Here is a 22983-nt window from a genome sequence, read left to right as displayed (position 1 = left end):
ACTCGCCTCTCAGTTTTAATTGCACCAAGACACCAAAACACAAGAAACACAACACACAAACAGCACCTGGGGGGCATGGCATGCGGTGTATGTCGGGCGGGGCCACTTAGGTGGCCCGGCTCCCGGCTCATTGCAGTCACTGCCCCTCAATTTTAATTGCACACAACACACACCACCTAAACAGTCAGGAGCGGGGAGGGAGAGGGTATTGGGGACCTCTCACACCCCTGTTCCCCCTGTGTGTGCTTAAAGTCATGAAATCTCACAAAACCACCATAATAGATAGGTCAGAGGCTTTTTTAAAGTCAAGAAATCAGATCAAACCACCAAAAACATAGATCAAAGGCTTTATTAAAGTCAAGAAATCACACAAAACCAAAATAATAGATAGATCAAAGGCTTTATTAAATTTGAGAAATCACATGAAACAACCATTATCGATAGTTCAACGGCATCATAAATCTCATGAAATGACATAAACCACCATAATAGGTAGATCAAAGGCTTTATTAAAGTCATGAAATCAGATAAAACCACCATAATAGATAGATCAAAGCCTTTATTAAAGTTATGAAAGCTCACAAAACCACCATAATAGATAGATCAAAGGCTTTATTAAACTTCAGAAATCACATAAAACGACCATTATTACTACTTCAAAGGCTTTATCATAGCCATGAAATCATATGAAACCACCATAATAGAGCAATCAAAGGCTTTATTAAAGTCATGAAATCACACAGAACCACCATAATAAATAGATCAAATGCTTTACTGAAGTCACGAAATCAAATTAAACCTTGAGAAAAGATAGGTCCAAGCCATCATTAAAGTCAAGAAATCAAATAAAACCACCATTATGTATAGATCAAAGGCATTACTGAAGTAAAGAAAAGACATAAAAACACCATAATAGATCAAATGTTATATTAATGTCATGAAATCACATAAAACCACCTTAATAGATAGATCAAAGGCTGTATTAATGTCAAGAAATCAGTTACAACCATTATAGATAGCTCAAATGTTTTTTGGAAGTTAAGAAAAGACACAAAACCACCATGATAGATACATCAAAAGCTTTATTAAAGTCATGAAATCAATTAAGACCAACATTATAAATAGATCAAAGGCTTTATTAATGTCAAAAAATAACATAAAACCACTTTTATAGATCGATCAAAGGCTTTATTATAGTCAACAAATAACGTAAAACCACTTTTATAGATAGATCAAAGGCTTTATTAAAGTCAAGAAATCAATTAAAACCACCATTATAGATAGATCAAAGGCTTTATTGAAGTTAAGAAAAGACATAAAACCACCATAATAGAGCGATCAAAGGCTTTATTAACGTCATGAAATCACACAGAACCACCTTAAGAAATAGATCGACGTCTTTATTAAAATTGAGAAATGACATAAACGACCTTCATCGATAGGTCAACGGCTTTAATAAAGTAATGAAACCACACAAAACAACCATAATACATAGATCAAATGCTTTACTAAAGTCATGAAATCACATAAAATCTTGAGAAAAGCCATCATTAAAGTCAAGATATCAAATAAAACCACCATTATGTATAGAGGGTATCGATAGGCACCCCAGACAGCCACCCGGAGTAGGCCAGCACACACCCCGATGTTCTAGCCGCACACCCCGGGAACCAGGGCGCCATTGACCCCCTCCCCCCACCCTCCACCTACTCACTCACACCCTCCCCTGTGCCGTACCCACAAGCACTCACCATCACACAGTCAGGTCACACATAACCCACCTACCATGCCCCGTGGGGGACACCCCAGGAGGACCAGAGAACAGCGAGCCCCAAGAACCCCCCCACCACCACCCCGGGTCCCGGCCCCTGGGGCAACCACCTCCCCCTGCTCGCCCCCCGCCACAACCAGGAGGAACAGGGGTGTGAGAGGTCCCCAAAACCCTCTCCTGACTGTTTATGTAGTGTGTGTTGTTTGCAATTAAAACTGAGGGGCAGTGACCGCAATGAGCCGGGAGCCAGGCCATACAACCACGTTTTTCATAGCTGCAGCAAAAGTAAAGTCCCAGCTGTCCAGCTGCATAAGAAACGACATTACTTTCCTCCTGTTGGGAAACCGATGGACTCGATGTCCGGACAAGCTAGAATTTTTTTAGCCTCTGCAAACGTAAACATTACCCATGTCGATGATACATGAACGCAGTCCAAAATTAGTCAAAACATTGATAATCAAAAACAAACAGGCTGCTCCACCTGAAAACTGGCCACACTGCATCACCTAGCGCAATTTCCTCTTTTTATGTAAAATGGGGGGGGGGGGGGGGGGTTGGGGGCGTGTTTCTTCAATTTTGGGATGCCCACAGATAATTTTATTTATTTATTTTTTTTTCTTTAAGGGTTAGGGTTAGAGAATTTAGACCAGAGAAAATAGAAGGGTAGCAAAAGGTTATTAAGTTAATGATGCAAAACTACAAAAGTCCATGTAGTCTGTGGACAAAAACATGGATTAACTCAGTTTGAGCTTATGTCACAGAAGAACTCCTGATCAGAAGTGTTCCTAGAAAAACAGACTAAATGAAAGTATCTGTCATTATCCTAGAGAAGGCAATATCCATAATTTCAGCATTGGTTGAGTGTGTAGGGGACCAAATTCAGCTAGGGTGGTCTGGTCTGTCATCCCAGAAGAAAAAGTTAAACATTGTGGATTAAAATGCAATAATCTGGTGCACTCAGAGCAAAATGTCAATTTGCCCCTCATTCTACAAAACCGAAAACTGAAATGTAACTTAAGGGGCCTTAAAAATCAGATTGTTGAATTTAGCCGTCTGTGCAGTGTACATTTCATATCAGGTGAGTTTCAATGCAAGCTAGGAAGAGCTAGCTTTAGCTAGCGGGGTTTGATGAACAAACTTTTAAAGGCAGAATTTGTAGGATTTCAAGGCAATTCTTTCCAACACCAGGTTGCAGTAATAAAAAAAACACAACTCCGTCACCTCCACAAACCACCACAGGATGGCAGTAATGAGCAATACTCTTCACCCCTCCCACCCCCAGTTCACACAGCAGCGCCACTTTCATCTCCACCATCCACAAGACTTATTTAGGAGCTGAGATGGCATCCAGTTTTTCAACTCCAAGTGAACCAGTAAGTAACTGTTTAAACAAGTTCTGCCTCACGCTGAAAATTGTAATTTACTATGTTGTTTTGCGAAGTAGTACATGTTAAAATTGCAATGTAGCATTAAGGAATAAACGATGCTACTAAATGAGGCAAAGCTATGTGATTAGCTATCTAGTTGCTAGGTTAATTATAACGTTATAAATGTTTGCAAATATTCAGCTAATATTAGACTGACTTAGACTAACAGAGACTGACACAATAACATGATGCAGAATTTGCAGGTTTGAATGTTGTTACAGATACGTCAGTCTGTGCACTTGTGTTTTCAGAGTGATGAGGACGATGTGTCACAAAGTTTGGAGCGTTTGAGCCGAGGCAGGTCCGGTGGACGGTCGAGAGGACGAGCAAGAGGGTTCAGGGTACGAGGTAGAGGCCGAGGAACACGAGCTGTAGCTTCCAGCGCTGAGCACTCGGATAGAGTTGAACAGTATCGCCGTGACCGTTTGGCTGCCACACAGGTAAAATGCAGGATGCAGCTTCATGTTCAATGGTTTGTCAAGCTATCACTGATAAAAAATTTACTTAAAAAAAGTCCATATTTTCACAAATATTGCAATAACTAATAATGCTACATATGTTTAATGTATTATTTCTTGTTGCAACGTAAATGCGTTTTTATGTGTAATTTATGGATGTACTTACAGCACTTATTCTTAGTATTTGAACTTTTTGCTTTGACAGTCAAACCATTTCATCAGATACTATAATAATATTTAAAATTTATCTCTATACAGAATAGGGAGACACAGGCCTTCACTAATAAATTAAATCTTTTACTTGGCTTTACACTTTGTTTTCCATTAATAAATAAAATTAGGCTCCACTTGTATAACTAATCTTTTTTTATACCTTGCAGAGACTTCTTGATGACATGACTGCTGAGGACGTAAGAAGGCTTGCATCACAGCTCGTCAAAGGCAACCAGGCCTGATTTTTGATCTTCTATTGCAACAGAGCAATTCAAGCGTCTCAGAGGCAGCAGGAGTCCCAGGAAAGCCCTGGTGTACTTGTGGGTTATGCAGGGAGATGCCAACCGACAGGGAGAGGATCTGCTGTGGTCAGACACCAGCTAACTGCATCAGCAAGCTACCACATTTTACCCAATATTGCCTTGATGAAGGATATCTTAGGATACATAGGCATTATCGAGAGGATGTGACAGCACTTGGCCATGCAACAGAGCCAGGTGATGACAACAGGCAGTACCGGTATGCCGCCTATAGGCATTTCATATTATGGAAGCTCGGCTCCCTGGGAGCAGGAAATCGGCGTGTCATCCCCAGTTGTTGTGTGTGGGCTATTAGAGAAAAGTTTCCTGATCCACACAGACAGTACACCGGTTTTGTTCCTGGCATATGATTGTGTTTTTAGGTAAACTGCAAATTAATAATAACAAATCTGTGAAATTTTATAGATTGTACATAATTATTGTATAATTTCTGTTCACTTAACTTTGTATTTTGTTTTTCATTTATGTATAGTTATATAACTTAATTTGGGATAGTTTGTTTTTATCCATACCTTTTTGATTAAAATAAACTCAGATTTACATGTTTTACCTCGTTAATTCAATCCCGTAATAATATAAATAGTTGTACAGTGGGATGTGACTGCAAAGGAACAAGACAAATGTTTATTACAATTTAACTGCAAAAAATAGATAAATATAACTGATGTAACAGCAGCAATACACAGTATATACACAACAAAAACCCCATAGACCAAAGCCTATCTACAAAAAAAAGCCACATATCCATACAAAGGATGTGAAATTTTGATTGCACAACAGATATTCAATCCTTCTTCACGATGTTTTATCTGTGGCAAACACCACTGACTGAATACACATTTTCCACTTTTTTTGTTCATTACAGTTATGGAAATAATTATTAGATGCAGTAATGGGGTTGAGGGGGCAGATTTTGTGACCTAAGTATCAGATGTCTGCTTTTTGGAGACCTTGGCCATGACCTTCTGCTGTCACTGGAGCAGATCAGTCTAGTGTGAAGTTGCTGGGATGAGAATCATCTCCACATGTGAGAGCATGGTCCTCGGAGGGAAAAGGCTGGAATACTTCCTCTGGGTTGGCTGATGAGGTCCTGAATCAAGTGTGGGACTTCAAGTGACTCCGAGTCTTGTTCATCAGAGAGGAGGAGTGGAGCAGGAGCTCGTCAGTATCTGCTATGATGTAGATTCTGCATCTGCAGACGGCTTTCTGCTCTGTGTTGGTCGTCATCGTAGGTCTGAAACATCCTTATACAGAGGGAGGATTGGTGTTGAATTCTGGACCTGATGAAGAAAACAGTTTAACAAAGTTTAGCAAAGCAGTGTATCAGACGCACTGTGCCTTGCATATTACATTTAAGTCTTTAGTCCTAAAAAGTTAACTCATTATTTTGAAATAATGTCAATGTAAATTCACAATTTAGTGTTGAAAAGATTTGGTGGGGGATTATTGTACTTTTATTTTTGTTGGTGTGGTAGTGACAATTGCCACAGGTTGTCTAGTCAGATTAACAGGCCAAGGATGTTTATCAAGAATATTTATTTACAAGTATCCATCCGCGATTGACCCAGAAGTAATTAAGACAGCCGTGTTTGACACGGCAGTAATTTATTCCAAAGGGACGCAGAGCACACATTAGAGTAAATGGACATGAAAGTGTCCCTAAAATGGTCCAGAGTACTCTCTTCTCATCAGCTTGAGAAAACTTAAGTGCATAACATGTCATGGTCTGCACTTGCCGGTGCGGCTTCCGCCTTCTTCCTTATTTGGAAGAAGGGCGGCTTCTCCCATCAGGACCGCACAGCTGAGGTGCATCAGGCTCATCAGAAGACGGTATAAAGACTCCAGGATCTTCTCTAGTCTTCGCTGGATCGTACTACTTCTTGTGGTAACCAGCCGACGTCTGAACTCTGAGTTGTCTAATCAGCATTCTAACCTGTTGTCGTTTCTTCCAAGCTCCCTGTCCTGGAGATTTACCTCCCCTTCGAGATCCTGTCTGCCCGCTCCTCGCCCTGACCCTCACCGGACTCAACGACCTATCATCATTTCATAATAAATCACTCACTGAAGCTTCTCGTGTGCGCTCTTCCTTGGGTCCTAGCCCTGACTCTGACATAACAGGAGTGAGAGTGAAGAAGGATAGAGGACTGGGGGTGGGGAGGTCTACCATGATTGGCTATGTGGCTGCTGAGGTGTTGCCGAGGTAATTGTGGGGGATCGTAGGAGTTCAAAGGTAAGGATATCAATGAGAGTGCCTTTGTGACAAGCCCCTGTAGTGCCGCTTGAATAGCTGGTGGCCACATCCCGGACGGTGAGTTTCTCTTTGCCACCTGGACAGTTATCTGCACTGAAGCTTTATCTATATGACTTTTTGGAGATCTGCAAGTTCTGAACAAGTTTTTGGTTGAATGTGACCTGACATATATCATCTGAAAGAAATTACATCAGTTTCTCTCTTTCAATTTCTTTGGTTTTGCTATTTAAAATTACGTGTTGACAATTGTAAGATGTTTTGGGGTTTTTGCTTCAAACTACTGACAACATTTCGGCCAGTTCACATTAAATAGATTTCTACAGTTTTTACTTACAGCAAATAAATGACAATAACAAGCAAGTGGAAACTTAAGACTCATGCAAATTAAGATGTTGGCTTTCATTTTTAAATACCAGAACATTTTAGTTTCAATTTGTGAAAAGTAAGGAATCAGCATTTGGTGCGTTTGCTAATGTTTTCCACTGGTTTCTCCTAATGTTGGGTGAATTAATACCTCTAATGGCACAAATGTTGTCATTTACTTTGCCATGTGTATAACAAAACAAAAAGATGTATATAATTTCATGTAGCACATGCCCATGACTGGTCTAAGCTGTATACTGTATTATAATTCAGACATTGTAGGTAAAAGTAAAACGTTATTACCGAGGCCCCTTTTCACTTGTGTTTGTACAAGTTCTTCAACGGATGGGGGAGGTACAGGCGGAAGTCGACAGAGCTTGCGTAGATCATCTGGCCTCAGTGTCCGTGTTCTTGGCATGCCTTTATCTGCTTCCAATCTACACTTCACCACCTCAGTCTGCAGCGCTTGAATGTAGCCATATGTTTTTGGTGTCTTCAATGCAGGGCAAAGTGAGGGCATATCCTCTTCATCTCCGACGTCCATTTCCTCCCTTTGTATAGGCCTTTCAAGTGGAGCGTCATCAGCCCAGTCAATTCTAATGAGATTCACAAAACATTAAGAAAACACAATGTAATTACTAGCACACGTTACAATTCCCCACAATGAAGAAAAATACCAAATTCATACTCACATGCTATTTCTCAGATCATTGATGGCTCCTTCATCAACATGTTGTTCATCATCAATGCTCATCTCAGTTAGGCTTGAGAAAACATAAATAGCATCATTATAAATGAGAAATCATCAAGGGGAGTATTTGGTTAAACTGCCTTTGACTAGACTTTACCTCCATTCAAGTTAAGCTAGTCCACGAGACTTTGTTGTGTCTGCTTTTGCAAGTTCCAATGTTGCCTTGTCTCCTTGCCTTAGGAATTAAAAAATGCAATTATGATACAGTGTATAAACAGTGTGTGCACCTATAACAACTTGCAATTCACATAATATCAAGACTTCAAAAGGCGACTGATGGAATATTTCACTTGTTTATTTCAGTGTTTCATCTCATACATTCCTCATTTAATCTTTTAATTGTGAGTTGACAAGCTGCATTACTACAGGAACCATCTATTTCGAAATCCAGCCTCCTCCCTGTCACTGCGCATCACCTTCCCCCTGCTGGTCACTGTTGTCCTCCTCCTGTCTGTCCTCTCCTCGGTCCTCCTGGTCGCTGTTGTCCTCCTCCTGTCTGTCCTCTCCTTGGTCCTCCTGGTCGCTGTTGTCCTCCTCCTGTCTGTCCTCTCCTTGGTCCTCCTGGTTGCTGTTGTCCTCCTCCTGTCTGTCCTCTCCTTGGTCGCTGTTATCCTCCTCCTGTCTGTCCTCTCCTCGGTCCTCCTGGTCGCTGTTGTCCTCCTCCTGTCTGTCCTCTCCTCGGTCGCTGTTATCCTCCTCCTGTCTGTCCTCTCCTCGGTCCTCCTGGTCGCTGTTGTCCTCCTCCTGTCTGTCCTCTCCTCGGTCGCTGTTATCCTCCTCCTGTCTGTCCTCTCCTCGGTCCTCCTGGTCGCTGTTATCCTCCTCCTGTCTGTCCTCTCCTTGGTCGCTGTTATCCTCCTCCTGTCTGTCCTCTCCTCGGTCCTCCTGGTCGCTGTTGTCCTCCTCCTGTCTGTCCTCTCCTCGGTCCTCCTGGTCGCTGTTATCCTCCTCCTGTCTGTCCTCTCCTCGGTCCTCCTGGTCGCTGTTATCCTCCTCCTGTCTGTCCTCTCCTCGGTCCTCCTGGTCGCTGTTGTCCTCCTCCTGTCTGTCCTCTCCTCGGTCCTCCTGGTCGCTGTTATCCTCCTCCTGTCTGTCCTCTCCTCGGTCCTCCTGGTCGCTGTTGTCCTCCTCCTGTCTGTCCTCTCCTTGGTCCTCCTGGTCGCTGTTGTCCTCCTCCTGTCTGTCCTCTCCTCGGTCCTCCTGGTCGCTGTTGTCCAGGTTTCTTATTTGTGGGGTTTATTACATATATTCCAGACCTGCGTAGTGTTGGATGTATTCATGCTTTTATGAAACTTCTGCGAGAGACCTGTTCCCGGCCAGCGCAGGTCACGTGACACAGACCGGGGACAGCAGCAGTACAAACATCTTCACCTCTTATCCAGATTTTCTGCCTAATTTTTGTCTGACATATTGAAAAAAATTACATTAATGAAGAAAATGAATGGATAAAGTCCAACATATACCACGTTTTACAATCAGTTCCTGTTTCCTTGCTTCTGGTCTGTGTTGTTCTTCGCCATATGAGATGTCTAACGTGCCGGCTGTAAGACCCCCTCCCCCTCCCCGCTTCTCTTGGCTTTTTATCAATGTGTTTTTATACTCTGAGTTTGGGTAAGGAGGCAATAATAAAAAAATGAATATACAGACAGTCGCACACAATAAATTGTTGGTCCATGGTCGCACTCTGTGACATGTCATCGTCTTTCTTCGTTGTAGGAAAACTACCTTTGTAGTCATGACAACGCCTAACACGGCAGCTAATGGTCATATCAAGTTGAGAGACAATATAACGTTTGTACTCACAGAACAATGTAACAGCAGGCTATACAACCGAGGAGGACCCATTAACCATAAAACTTAGCATAGCACCATTTAAATTACGACCTCTTGGTTACAGCTAACTGCTAACTGTGTGAAAGTTCATACTTACCGGTCGAGAAGAAATGTTGCCAACTCTGCATCAGACTTCAGTCCTTTGTTGTTACGAAGCTGTCTCCAGCGCATGAAGGCGACGCCGATATTTATTCTAGTTTTCCCACGCTTCTGGTCATATAGCTTTTGTGACTCGTAGCGTACTTTTTTCTTCTTATCAGAAGCTAACTCTGGCGGTGATATTGGTCGCTTTGTAGTGGTTTCATCCATGCTTTATATCAAATAGACAAGCCAAGGTCAATTTATCTAAACTTCTCTGGAAGCTCTGCTCTCACAAATTCACGTGAAGATTGGTGAGGTAATTCAGTTGAAACGCTGCCACAGTGCAAAGCTCCACCTCTCCTCCCCTTCTCTCAGCTAATGTAGGAATCCTTCTGAGCTGTAGATTCAAGCTGCTCTGCAATAAATTGTCTTATACTTACTCTACTGGTGGAAAAAAGGTACTACAACTTTTACGCACCTTAAAAAGTTTAAAAAGGACCAATAACTTTGTAATTTAATAAAATATCACATATGAAATGATGGCAAATGACATGTTTTTAAACTTTCTAATTATGGTATTTGTTATTTTTTACATGAATTTATATTGAAAATCCTACAAATTCTGCCTTTAAGAGAAGTAAATGATTAGATTAAAACCGATTAGACCCTTTGTGCAACAAATGCATTTGATTAGCATTTCATATGAAGATCTTTCAACAGAGATAGCAGTTGTTAGCTTAGCTTACATATCGGTCTACAGCAACAAAAGTTAGCTTACACCACAACAAGCTAAGCTGCCAAAGGACGCTCCTCTGCAGTCTGTGCTGTCTTAATAATAACTGACGATCGGTAAAACAGCAGCGGATATTTTAATCGTTTCCCTGTTGTTTTATTTATGGCCACTTCTGTGCACTAGCAGCATTTACAGTTTTCAGTTTCTGTTAACTTCGGGTGGAAGGTCAATGTTGATAGTTTATTGTGCTTAGATCAACTTAAGATATTTCATTCATCTGGTTACTTGGTTGTAGCTGCCTGGAAAACAGGTGGAGTAATATTAACTGAAACCTCTGTCTCATCAGGAGCAAAAAGCCAGAACCCACTAAGTCCAGACTATGTTCCAACAATATGTCCTCATCTAAGTTCTCCCAACAAGCAGAAGAGGACCGAGGAGAGGACAGACAGGAGGAGGACAACAGCGACCAGGAGGACCGAGGAGAGGACAGACAGGAGGAGGACAACAGTGACCAGGAGGACCAAGGAGAGGACAGACAGGAGGAGGACAACAGTGACCAGGAGGACTGAGGAGAGGACAGACAGGAGGAGGACAACAGTGACCAGGAGGACCGAGGAGAGGACAGACAGGAGGAGGACAACAGCGACCAGGAGGACCGAGGAGAGGACAGACAGGAGGAGGACAACAGTGACCAGGAGGACCAAGGAGAGGACAGACAGGAAGAGGACAACAGTGACCAGGAGGACCAAGGAGAGGACAGACAGGAGGAGGACAACAGTGACCAGGAGGACCAAGGAGAGGACAGACAGGAGGAGGACAACAGTGACCAGGAGGACCAAGGAGAGGACAGACAGGGAGGAGGCTGGATTGGAAATAGATGGTTCCTGTAGTAATGCAGCTTGTCAACTCACAATTAAAAGATTAAATGAGGAATTTATGAGATTAAACACTGAAATCCGTAAGATTAAAGGTCAATTAAATTCATTATCTTTCAATGAAGAAAGTTTCCAAGGCAAAGATGAGAAAGTCCATGAGTTAACCGGTCTGCCTTCTTATTGTAAATTGATTGTTTTCTCTTTTATATCATCTTTTCTTAAAGTTAAGTCATGTCTATCACCTTTCCAGCAGCTGTTACTAACATTAATGCGTTTGAGGATGAACCTGCCAATTTTCTTTCTAGCTTATTTGTTTCATGTATCAACATCAACTGCTAGTCGGGTTTTCATCACCACGCTGAATGTTGTGTATTTCAGGCTGTGTAACATTGTGAGGTGGCCTTTGGTCTGTGGTTGGGGAGACCATTGTGCGTGGTACTGTGTAGTACTTTCCCACTGTGTGTGGTACTGTGTAGTACTTTCCCACTGTGCGTGGTACTGTGTAGTACTTTCACTACTCTGTTGTACACTACTGTTCAAAAGTTTGGGGTCACTTTGCCATGGGATTCAATAGGGAAGTGACCCCAAACTTTTGAAAGGTAGTGTATGTCCCACTGAAGAACACTTCATCAAACTGAATGCGCTGAATAAATGTTTCAGTCGGACTCCACACAACAAAGTCACAATACTGCACACCCACAATACGCATATGTGCTTGAACTTGTGACGTGTATTTGTGTTTGGCCTTTAGTTTAATCACATTGTTCTTTTCCATCAGACAGAAATTTGTGACGGTTTTACAGCTGTTGATAATAGAGCTATCTTTGAGGACAAAGGGACATGTTATCTCAAGCACACCTCTACCATGGCAGACACAGTTAAAAATCCCATCTGGTGAAGCACCAATCCAGGGCAAAGATGGGTTGATGATGAGGCCTGTTGTTGTCACCTGAAGATCTGTGTGATGATCTCGCTGTGATGTAATGCTTCCTTGCTGCTGGCTCATTTTGATTCCCCCATCTAGAGAAATGAAGTAGCACATTAATTAGACCGACTACTTCCAACAATAGCAAGTTAAAGTTTACTAGTTCACATAAAAAACCTGTACATTAGAGCTTATGTATACATTATCTAATTGTAAATTGTACACATTATCTAATCGTGGAAGTACCTGTCTTCTTGAAAAAGCAAAAATATAATAAAGGATTTTTTTGGAGGACGGGGGGGTGATGTATTTTGAGCTTGCAAAACTTAAGTGTTTGAACTGGAATAATAAGAACTGTTTTACACTGCAAGCTGGCTTATTAATGAAATGAAAACTGTTGGATAAAAATAATCCCAGACTTTAAATCAGCAACGACAGACCATCAGAATGTTGGTAGAGTCAAATTTACTTGCAAAGAGTTAATTTTAACACAAAACCTGACACTGTGGACAGTGTACAGCCAGCTGTGAACCGAAAGAGAGCCAAATGTGAACTAAAGATAGTTGTTCAGTCCATTTGATAAAACTGTGTTATCTTCTCAGCACGGTCATGTTCATGAGAAAAATCTGTTATGTATCCACTGACAATATACACACAGTCACAGTTAGTGTACGATTCACACAATATGCTGCAATAGTCTAAGAAGAAAACTATTATAACTATAAACTATGATCTTTATTGAAACAATTATAACTATTAAAACTATTAACTTTATTGAACTTTATTTTCTTCTAACACAAACCAACCCTGGGTGATCCTGTTTAGTTACGTAGTCTTTACCCGTCTTTACCTCACTGCCTCAGTAGAAACCTGACAGGATCGAGGTAACAAACCCTTTTAATCAAGGATTAAAGCCCCGTCCGTCCGTCCTGCCTCATGAAGACTGATGCTGTTACTGACTGCTCTCTGCTCAAACCACACCCTACTGGCTGACTGCTCTCTGCTCAAACCACACCTTGCTGGCTGACTGCTTTCTGCTCAAACCACACCCTGCTGGCTGACTGCTCTCTGCGCAAACCACACCTTGCTGGCTGACTGCTCTCTGCTCAAACCACACCCTGCTGGCTGACTGCTCTCTGCTCAAACCACACCCTGCTGGCTGACTGCTCTCTGCGCAAACCACACCTTGCTGACTGCCTGCTCTCTGCTCAAACCACACCCTGCTGGCTGACTGCTCTCTGCTCAAACCACACCTTGCTGGCTGACTGCTCTCTGCTCAAACCACACCCTGCTGGCTGACTGCTCTCTGCGCAAACCACACCTTGCTGACTGCCTGCTCTCTGCTCAAACCACACCCTGCTGGCTGACTGCTCTCTGCGCAAACCACACCCTGCTGGCTGACTGCTCTCTGCGCAAACCACACCCTGCTGGCTGACTGCTCTCTGCGCAAACCACACCCTGCTGGCTGACTGCTCTCTGCTCAAACCACACCCTGCTGGCTGACTGCTCTCTGCTCAAACCACACCTTGCTGGCTGACTGCTCTCTGCTCAAACCACACCTTGCTGACTGCCTGCTCTCTGCTCAAACCACACCCTGCTGGCTGACTGCTCTCTGCGCAAACCACACCTTGCTGACTGCCTGCTCTCTGCTCAAACCACACCCTGCTGGCTGACTGCTCTCTGCTCAAACCACACCTTGCTGACTGCCTGCTCTCTGCTCAAACCACACCCTGCTGGCTGACTGCTCTCTGCGCAAACCACACCTTGCTGACTGCCTGCTCTCTGCTCAAACCACACCCTGCTGGCTGACTGCTCTCTGCGCAAACCACACCCTGCTGGCTGACTGCTCTCTGCTCAAACCACACCCTGCTGGCTGACTGCTCTCTGCGCAAACCACACCCTGCTGGCTGACTGCTCTCTGCTCAAACCACACCCTGCTGGCTGACTGCTCTCTGCGCAAACCACACCTTGCTGGCTGACTGCTCTCTGCTCAAACCACACCTTGCTGGCTGACTGCTCTCTGCTCAAACCACACCTTGCTGGCTGACTGCTCTCTGCGCAAACCACACCCTGCTGTCTGCCTGCTCTCTGCTCAAACCACACCTTGCTGGCTGACTGCTCTCTAGTTTCCTCTTCTATTGAAAGGACTGCAAAGTGTTTTAAACATTGAAGGTTATTTCAGTAAAATGCAGTTTTTAATGTTGATGCATCTGTTGATATTGACGTTAAGCAAAGTACAAAAGCTATACTTAATACCAGTATTTAGCAAATTAATATTTATCAGATGCTTTTACCAAAAGTGTTAAAAAAAGATCAATACTCAAGCTACATAGGTAATCTTAGTTAGTTTACCAATATTAGAATATTGGAAAGTGCTTTAGAAAGTTGGGAAAGAATAAGCCTGCCAGTTGGTCTGTACATACCTCCTGCTCTGTTAGCTGAAGATCGTCAAAGACCTTTTCACTCTCTACTAGTAGTGATGATAAATCAGCCTGTAAACTTGCATTTGAGAACAGACTTGTTAGAGGTTGTGGCAAGTTCAGTTTGAGGGTCTTTGGTATGTATCTGTCAGAGTGATCACAGCGATCACAGACAAAACAGCTGTTCCTTTGGGATTGTTATCCTGAACATCACACTCATGCAGCTGCTGGAAGAACTTCATGTACTCATCTTCTGAAGGGACAGGAACGCTGGGTAGTTGGTTGGATTTTGAAGGGTTCTTTTTGGTCACTGATATTTTGCTCAATTCTTTGAGACTGACTGCAGCCAATAGCGCATACGTCAGTGCAGCTGCATGGGAGCATGCTTCTCCTAGTCCAGCTTTACAGGTGCATTGAGCCGTTAGTACTGTCCCATCCTCTTTAACAAAAACCCAGGGTTGTGTAGGTTTGGCATTTATGGCCTGAGACTGATTCACCACTGAAGTGAAAGAATAAAATTTATTAGTGAAGTATAAATGAAAAAATACTTATCAATGACGAGTGTATTATTTTAACTACCCAGTGGCAAGTACAGCGTTACATGAAGTAACTTAAGGTACTAGGCTACTTCAGTAAACGTTCACTTGTTACAACAGTAAGGAGTTAGATGCTCGTTCACCCACCACTTGTAATTCCAAAATAATTTATTTAGGACCTTAACATCACTCTTACACCGCTCATCAGTCATCTATCATTCGGTAGATTATTTATATCGTCGTAGCCTCCTTCTGTGCAGAGCTAACAGCTACATAGCATTAGCCATTGTTTATATAAAGTCGATTACCAGTACACGACTTACCTTTCCTTTAAGCAAAAAGATCTTCTTGTCTTTGAGATGCCATATTTTCAGGTCAATGACCCAGCCTGCCGTGAAATATCGATAAGCATCCGTGCTTTTAAAAGCTTTCAGACTTTCTCCTGTGTAGGATGATGGGTTATGTATGAGGTAGATGTAAATGACGTGAAAAGAAAAATCCAGGAGCTTGTAAGTTGACGTTAGCAGTTGGAAATTTCTGAAGGGACTCTGTAAGGATCGTGTCCAATAACAGCTATTTTTTCGTTGTATCTTTTTAATTCTCAGGATTAAAATGAGAAATATCCATCTCTGCCTTCCGGTGTTTGGTACTCAAAATGGCGGAAGTAAAGTGGAAAGCGCAATGACGTCATGCCAATGAAATGCATGAATTGTGTGCTTCTAGCAAATATATTGGGAGGGACATTTTGGGCATATCTGAACATTAAGTAAGGCTTGTTCCTCTCAATGTATGTCGGGACTGCAGCGTTGATCTAGACAAACAGCCTTAATGAACATCAGCACACTGACTCTTCTCTCCATTAAAATGTACATTTACAATTTACAACAATTTGCATTTATTTACATTCTTTGTTTTGTGCATCAATATTTGTGACCTAGGACAAAGTTACAGGGGCAAAATGGCAAAGAAGCTTAGATGAGTTTGTTCCGCCTGTCGTTGTGTCATCTGACAAACAAATCAACAAAAGTATCAAGGTTGATGGCCTTTGCCCTTCTTGACTCTACACTTAAAACACCCAAATTACCCAAACGTTCATCACTCATTCTAGTTCTCAAATGAGTTTTAATCAATTTAAGTACAGAGAAACTACGCTCACAAGATGCAGTGCTAACAGGTAGCGCAAGTGCAATTTTGCATAGTTTGTAAAACTCTTTAAAGACCTCACTGTATGGTTCAAGATACACAGTAAGTTCTAATAAACTAGAGGGTGTTTTCCCCCTTTAGATTTCTTCCTCTCAATTATTCTCTTAAGCTGCCTCATCTCAGATATCAGGTCTTCTGTGGTGCAGTTATACTACACAGCAAATGGAAAAACACACTCTTCAACACAGAATGTGGGACTATTGGGATTCAGGGCTTGTATCCCGTACATTATATCACAAGTTTCTTTAGAAAAGTGTTGGTTTACCTCAGACAGAAGAACCTCAATAACTGGAATAAATTATCCTGAACTAAATGACTCCTTATCTATACCCTGTCCTCTCTGAGTGATTGGAGTAAATATATAATCATTCAGCTTTGTGCTTGGTGTGACTTCACAAGCTGGAGGTGAAACTGAACACTGTTATTTTAAGGATGTCTTCCCACATTTCATCAAAGAGTGCACCATTTACCTTAAAGCTCTGTAACGTGTTTACAAGAGCATCTACAAGTGATACTGCAGTCCCTAAATTTAGTTCAGTGGACTGCAGAGATTCTGATAAATAATAGACTTCACCAAACATGTGAGTGTATGTTAAAAGAAGGGTAACAAATTTCTCATCGATTTGAGCCAGCAAACCCCTCGGATAAAACACAACCTCCCTCTAAAGAAAGTTCCTTGAGAAGACGAGTGATTGCTGGTAGTCTGTCTTGAACTACCTTACAAGCTTTACAGTAGTAGCGGTTTAAAAGTTCCCCTGTTTCCATGATGGGTCCTTGACTGGTTCTTGACTGGTCCTTGACTGGTCCTTGACTGATCCTTGGCCGATCCTTCACAGGTCTGTGGGGGTAATGTAATCCCCCGCAATGACGTCGTCAGCGAGGCTCTGCCCCCAAGCAGCCCAAGTAAAAAAACAGCTGCAATCCCTCTTTTGTCCACGGGGAGGAGCAGTGATTTGATCTTGCTGCTCTCTAAACAGTTTATAATGAGCTGTGTCGCTCATTTGTTGCATTTTTGCCAACATTTAAAAAATGATTTGATTTGAAAATGGCGTCAAATAAATGTATCAAAAAAGCCGACATGTGTAGCTAATGGTGTTATGAGGCAAAGCACAACCTCCTCAAGTCGGCTAAGTGGTGAATGTCACTAGCAGCGAGCTTTCTAAACATCCCGAGGAGCGCCGCCAGCGGTCATTTGACTGCAACGTAAGTTATTCACAGTGGGGGTTGATACAGCTGCTGCATAACTGAATATTGACAAAATCATAACGTAATATCGGCAGGTAAAAATAACATAATACTGATAATGTGTAAAGCAGGGATCACAAAAGTCCGGACCCAGCCCAACCTATATTCTGAATTAGGCCTCAAAGTGCTATTATCCTAAGTAGATAAGTAAATAAATGGTTTATACTGTGAAATGAAGTGTCCCTGGATTTTATTCATAGCGATCTAGTGATAAAACGTGATAAAACGTCATACAACTGTGTCTCAGCGGTGGGACAGCTGCCTGCCCGCTGTCTGAAGCAGGCACATGCGCAAAGGCTGGTAGGAATGACAGGAACCAGCAGCCTATCATCACACAGGGTTTGTGATCTTACAGCCAATCAGAAGCAGAGTAGGGCGGGCATTTATTACAAGTCCGTAGCCTTGTTATATACGACAGTTTGGCTGAGAAAGAGTCTCCCTGAGCGGCTCTGTGGAAGTTTAGACGTGCTAAACTGCTCGTAAATATTGATGTGTTTACTTTTCCAAACAAGTAAGCAGGTAAAACTATAGACAACAACTATATAATAAAAGTCCTAAAATACCAGGTTCAGCCGTTTAGTTTTTAATACACTATAAGCATGATAGCATGACTGGCGGTCATCAAAAGACCGCTGGCGACGCTTCCAGTGTTTAACACTAGAAAACCCAGAGATTTCTTATCCCTCTACCATGCCCAGAGTACAACCAAAAGGCTGCCCGGTTTGAAATTAACAATTCAATGGCCAACAATTAGCACCTTTACATTTGTAAACACAGCCATTACCTGCCGTTAGCTGTTCAAGCATACTCCTTGGGGGGAGGAGTGTGCTTGAAAAGAGCCTTGTGGACTGTGCTGTATAGTTTCACTCACCACAAACGGTATTTGTGCTTTTGACCATTTCTCACATTTTCATGTACCCTTTATTGAGCATTGGTCATGTGAGTTTTCATCGTCATCACACTATTGTACGCCCAGCTTGCTTTCAAGTGAGAGATTATCACGTTTCTGTTTCCACAAAGGCAAGAAGGAAAGCATAATCAAGTATTTCAAATGAGAGATAATTACATTCCTTTTGACCTGGGAACAGAAAAGCAAAATCAATTTAATGTTCCTCACTTCCTAATATGGTGCAACAAGGTTCACAGTCCTCAATGTTTTTAGTAAAAAAAAAAAAAATTAAAAAACACCTTACTAACAGGGTGGAATGGAACATAACAGAGTGGAACAGAATATAACAGGGTGGAAAATATTTGTTCCCAATTCCAAATAAAAACGCTTCAATGGCCAGATGATCAGCAATGAATAAAGATATTTCTACAGTGATCCAGATTTTTTGTTTATTGTTTTTTTTGTTTTACATTTTAGATTTTGTAAGAGATGGGTGTGTTTTAACAACAGCAGTTTTATCCGTGACTTTAATCGATAATTATTATCATTATCCAGTGTATAAAAATGTTGGTGTAAAAACGCCAAAGATAGATAAGCATGATGCTGAACTTCGTGGTCTTAGCTCCTGGTTTGGTGTGTCTTGTTCTGTTTATTATCATTCTGAAAGGTATACCAAGTTGTGGGCTGCATATATGCAGCCCACAACTTGAACAAAGGCTAAATTCCTCAACATTCGCACTTGCTCCATAAAATTACCATCTCCAAGGCTCCTCCACCACCACTTTGACTATGGATTGATAAGTAAATGAGCCGCAGTTTTGTAATTGTTGCATTGTCAAAACAGTTCTGTTAGTGTTGTCACACAAAATTCAGTAGACTAGTTGGTTCCTATGCAGTGAATTTACATGTTATTACAAAAATACACAATAATAAAATAGGCAAGTGGCAAGATTAGAATAATGTTATAAGTTCTGCGCAAAGACTCCTTTTTCATTTTCCAAAACAAAACTGACATAAACAATCTTGAAAAAAATGTGCACGTAGGCTATGAGGAAAGAATGAATGCAATGAAGTAGGGACTGGTTGAATAAACACGGTTTAACTGGACGCCTAAGCAAGCGCGTTGCAGGATGGCTCCAGATTTTATTGTCAAATGGTTCCAGGTCAACCAAGTCCGAACTGCTTAGAGCAGAGTCCTGCACGGTTCCGTTTTGCTACGCATACCTGCTCTAACCCGTTAGAATGACTCCCGAACCCGACTCGTCACCAATGTATTTATTCCATTTAAATCCGAACCAGACTGATGTTTAACCCGCGACCCGAGCCATTAACGCATCATTGCCATGCTGCACCGCTTCTTTTCCATTATTATAGCCTATTGTTGTTTTATCATTGTGTTAATCTAAAACACATAGATAGCCTATGAATGTTTATTTTAAGCTTGCTCAACATTTTTAAAACAGCTTTATATTCCTCTGACTGAACCATTTCAGAGTGAAGACTAAACCAGACCAGTGTGTTTTATTTTGCCACTGAGAGGGTATTTATAATAGGCTACTCGGAGATTGCTGTGCTTTAACAAAATGTAATCCACCTTTCCTGGCAGCAGCTGTGTTCTCCGTTCCTGGACTACAAATCCGGCGGCAGAAAACTCTGCTGCGCAAATACCAGCGTAAAATAAACTTTCATATATTTTCTCTGTGTTGTTGTAGTATATTCAGATGATAAAACAACAATATAATAAAAAAGAAGACTTGGAAGGAGGAACAGCGGTGCAGTAGGCTATGGCACACGTTAACGTTAAAAAGCACACTGCTTGTTGTAAATACTTGGTTTATGCTTTAAGAGGTAAATATTTTGGTTAACATGTTGAAGAAAATATCATTGTTTCTTTTTTCATCTCTTGCTATGCTATTGAATTTGGCAACATTAACATGGAAATTCACTGCATTAGGACCGACTAGCCTACTGAATTTCTGGTAGCATGACAACACAAACTGGACTCGTTTGACCACTCTTACCCAATGTGCAACAATCACAAAACTGGGTCACTTGTTCAGCTGCCTCATTGCGGCTCATTTACGTATCAATCCACAGTCAAAGTGGTGGTGGAGGAGCCTAAGAGATGGTAATTTTCTGGAGCAAGTGCGAATGTTGAAGAAGGCGCATGTTCAAGTTGGGGGCTGCATACAGTACCTTTTGGAATGGTAATCAGAGCGTGTCGGGGAATAGCCCACCTGGAGGGGTGACGTAATCGGGATTCCCGGCGAGCAGGAAGTCGCAGCACAGCGAGTGTTGGATGTCCCCCCGCGATTAGACACATTGAAGTGGAAGAAATTATCTCCGATCCTGCGTGGGGCTTTTATCTGTCGCCCTGTCTTCTTATGGAGGTGAAATAAATAATATGAGAATAAAATAACCCTTCCTAGCTACCTCAAACAGATTCTGTGTTGCTTGATCCAAATCTGATTTGTCTATGTTAATAATGCTAATATTAAAAGATTAATCAGTATGATAAATACATCCTATTGAGAATAGAGCTAGGGGCTGTGATCCAGTATTTGAAAGGTTTTATTAACCTACTAGCATTCATTTCTGAATAAAACAATTGGCAGCGCACAAGCATGTTACAATTTCACATTCCACGTCAAACGATGATTATGTATTAAGTTTTATGCATTTTTATGAATTGTGACTGGCCATCAGAGGTGCTTTGAGTGGCGCCTCTGCCGGTCAGTGTAAATTCAGATAAAATCTGACAGACTACGGGCGATGAGAAGTCTGTGAGAGAAGCGCCATCTTCTGGGTCTACCCTATATTACAAGGAATGGGTGGAGTTTGATTAAAACATCGACACTCCCAGGAGAAGGAGGGGGCCTCTCTGGCGGCTGGAAGTTGGAAGGCAGCTGGCTGGAACTGGAATGGAACTGGGCTGGAAGCCGGCAGGTATTCGGCTGGCTTTCAGCTTGGATGGGAACTTTTAAACCGCTACTACTGTATATGTGCAAGCCCATCATGTTTCTATCAGCCTCTTTAGCTCTCTAGGGGGCCCTCATACATCTCCTGCTGGATTTCCAGCCATCTTTGGTGTGCATGTGATTCGGACACAATACATAAAGCCTTTGTAAAAGGGAAAAGAAACAGGATGCTTCATTGATGTACTTAACACAATCTACTAATACCAAATTTAAACAATAGGTATTACAATGAACATAAAAAGCTAAAGGTGCCTCAGCCTTAATGCAAGCTTGCACACCTGTGTTCTTTCCACTCATAACAGAAGCACCATCATATGCTTGTCCTACCAAGTTCTTCCTATAATCAAGGCTATGCTTCTGAAGCATTAGAATGACTTTTTCTGTGAGCGCAGCAGCATCTAAACTCTCTGCTGCTTCAGAATTTAGGAAACTTTCCTGCACTATCCCGTCATAATAGTATCTGATGACAAAGACAACTGTTCCTTTTTGCAAAGGTCTTTTGTCTCATCAACCATAATAATGAAGGCTTCACTTTGTTTTACTTCACTTATTATTTCGGTTTGGACTATATCAGTTAAGCAATCAAGCATTTCGTTTTGTGTATGATGGCCCAAGTATGTTGAATTTTTGGTACTAGTCATCTTTTTTTAATTGCCTTTATTGTGCCCTTCAGTTTCATTGTTTCCCCTGTGTACTATGTTCTGTGTGGCTGTGAGAAGCAATGTGTCTGCTACACTTTTTATATATTCTCGGTTTTCTTTCACCAGCTTCTCATACCCTGCATTCACTGAGGCTGGCAGAGAGCACTCATTTTCAAGTGTCTTCTTGCACTCTGCCCATGTGAACATTGCATTACAATGGGGCTCAGATTTTGCATGGGTTGCAAATCCCCCATCAGTAAACATTGTTTTTTTTTTCCAATTATTAAACCCCTCTAATGTGAATACAGTATCACCTGAGCTGGGGAGACTAAAATGGCGACAGAAGGAAGAGTTTTTAGCGTGTGAGTACTCCAACCACTTATGAGTAGAGGACCACTTGTAGTTGAAGCCCCGTCTCCTATCGTTGTACAAGGTCTGAGAGTAAACCTTATGGCTGTTTTGGTCCATCTGCTTATGACTGGGATATGTTTTTTCATTATTATAAAATATAATGACAACAGTTCCAGAACTGATCTTCTAAACATCATTTCAACCATCAGGAAAACATCACTCACCTGTTGGTCCATGAACAGGTCCACTACCTGGAGGCCTGGGCTTTTACTTTATTACTTTTGTCAGATTCAAGTTATTTCTGTGACCATTGTGAGTTTTTCTTTCATTAACCGAAGGGTACCAACAATTTTGTCCACCTGTGTATTTGAGATGGACCTATTAAATTATCAGTCACCTTAATTCCAAACTGACCCAGTGGGTTTTTACCAGACACGTGAGTTCCCAGGACATATAATCCAGTATCTTTAACCTGTGGATCTTTAAGAGCTATTCTGAGGGAGAAGAAGACTTTATAATAGTTAATCTGCCATAAATTACTGGCTCATTGGTTGCATTAATTTGTTTTCCAGTCTTGTCTGTCTGAGATGGGTCATAGTAAGTACCTTGGATGAGACAAAGGTCGCTACACTTTGAGTGGTCAAAACAATCAGGGGATGATGCATGACAATGTGGGTGGTCTTCTGTATTGCTTTTGCAACTGCAGCAGCAAATTTAAT

The 22983-nt window shown here is 41.8% G+C and overlaps 4 long non-coding RNA genes across 4 annotated transcripts in view; 2 read left to right on the top strand and 2 right to left on the bottom strand.

Annotated features, from left to right (window-relative positions):
* The window catches only part of LOC121652642, a 20917-nt gene extending 10315 nt beyond the window's left edge, over window positions 1-10602 (bottom strand). The window contains exons 1-2 of the long non-coding RNA XR_006012655.1: window positions 10309-10602; window positions 5012-5013 (exon numbers count right to left, since the gene is read on the bottom strand). This is a non-coding gene — a long non-coding RNA (uncharacterized LOC121652642). The remainder of the gene's footprint in view (window positions 1-5011; window positions 5014-10308) is intronic.
* LOC121652630 lies at window positions 3065-4624 on the top strand. The gene is made up of 3 exons (XR_006012642.1): window positions 3065-3144; window positions 3450-3638; window positions 4037-4624. It is a non-coding gene; the product is annotated as an uncharacterized LOC121652630 (long non-coding RNA).
* Window positions 5755-22983, top strand: LOC121652643. The gene is made up of 3 exons (XR_006012656.1): window positions 5755-5896; window positions 6867-6875; window positions 22974-22983. It is a non-coding gene; the product is annotated as an uncharacterized LOC121652643 (long non-coding RNA).
* Window positions 7342-7662, bottom strand: LOC121652636. The gene is made up of 3 exons (XR_006012649.1): window positions 7652-7662; window positions 7496-7567; window positions 7342-7399 (listed from the first exon to the last, which is right to left on the bottom strand). It is a non-coding gene; the product is annotated as an uncharacterized LOC121652636 (long non-coding RNA).

This window comes from Melanotaenia boesemani, chromosome 14 (assembly GCF_017639745.1).
Source record: "Melanotaenia boesemani isolate fMelBoe1 chromosome 14, fMelBoe1.pri, whole genome shotgun sequence".
Taxonomy (NCBI): Eukaryota; Metazoa; Chordata; class Actinopteri; order Atheriniformes; family Melanotaeniidae; genus Melanotaenia; species Melanotaenia boesemani.
Note: the sequence above shows the minus strand (reverse complement) of the source record. Positions and strands in the feature narration are given on the sequence as shown.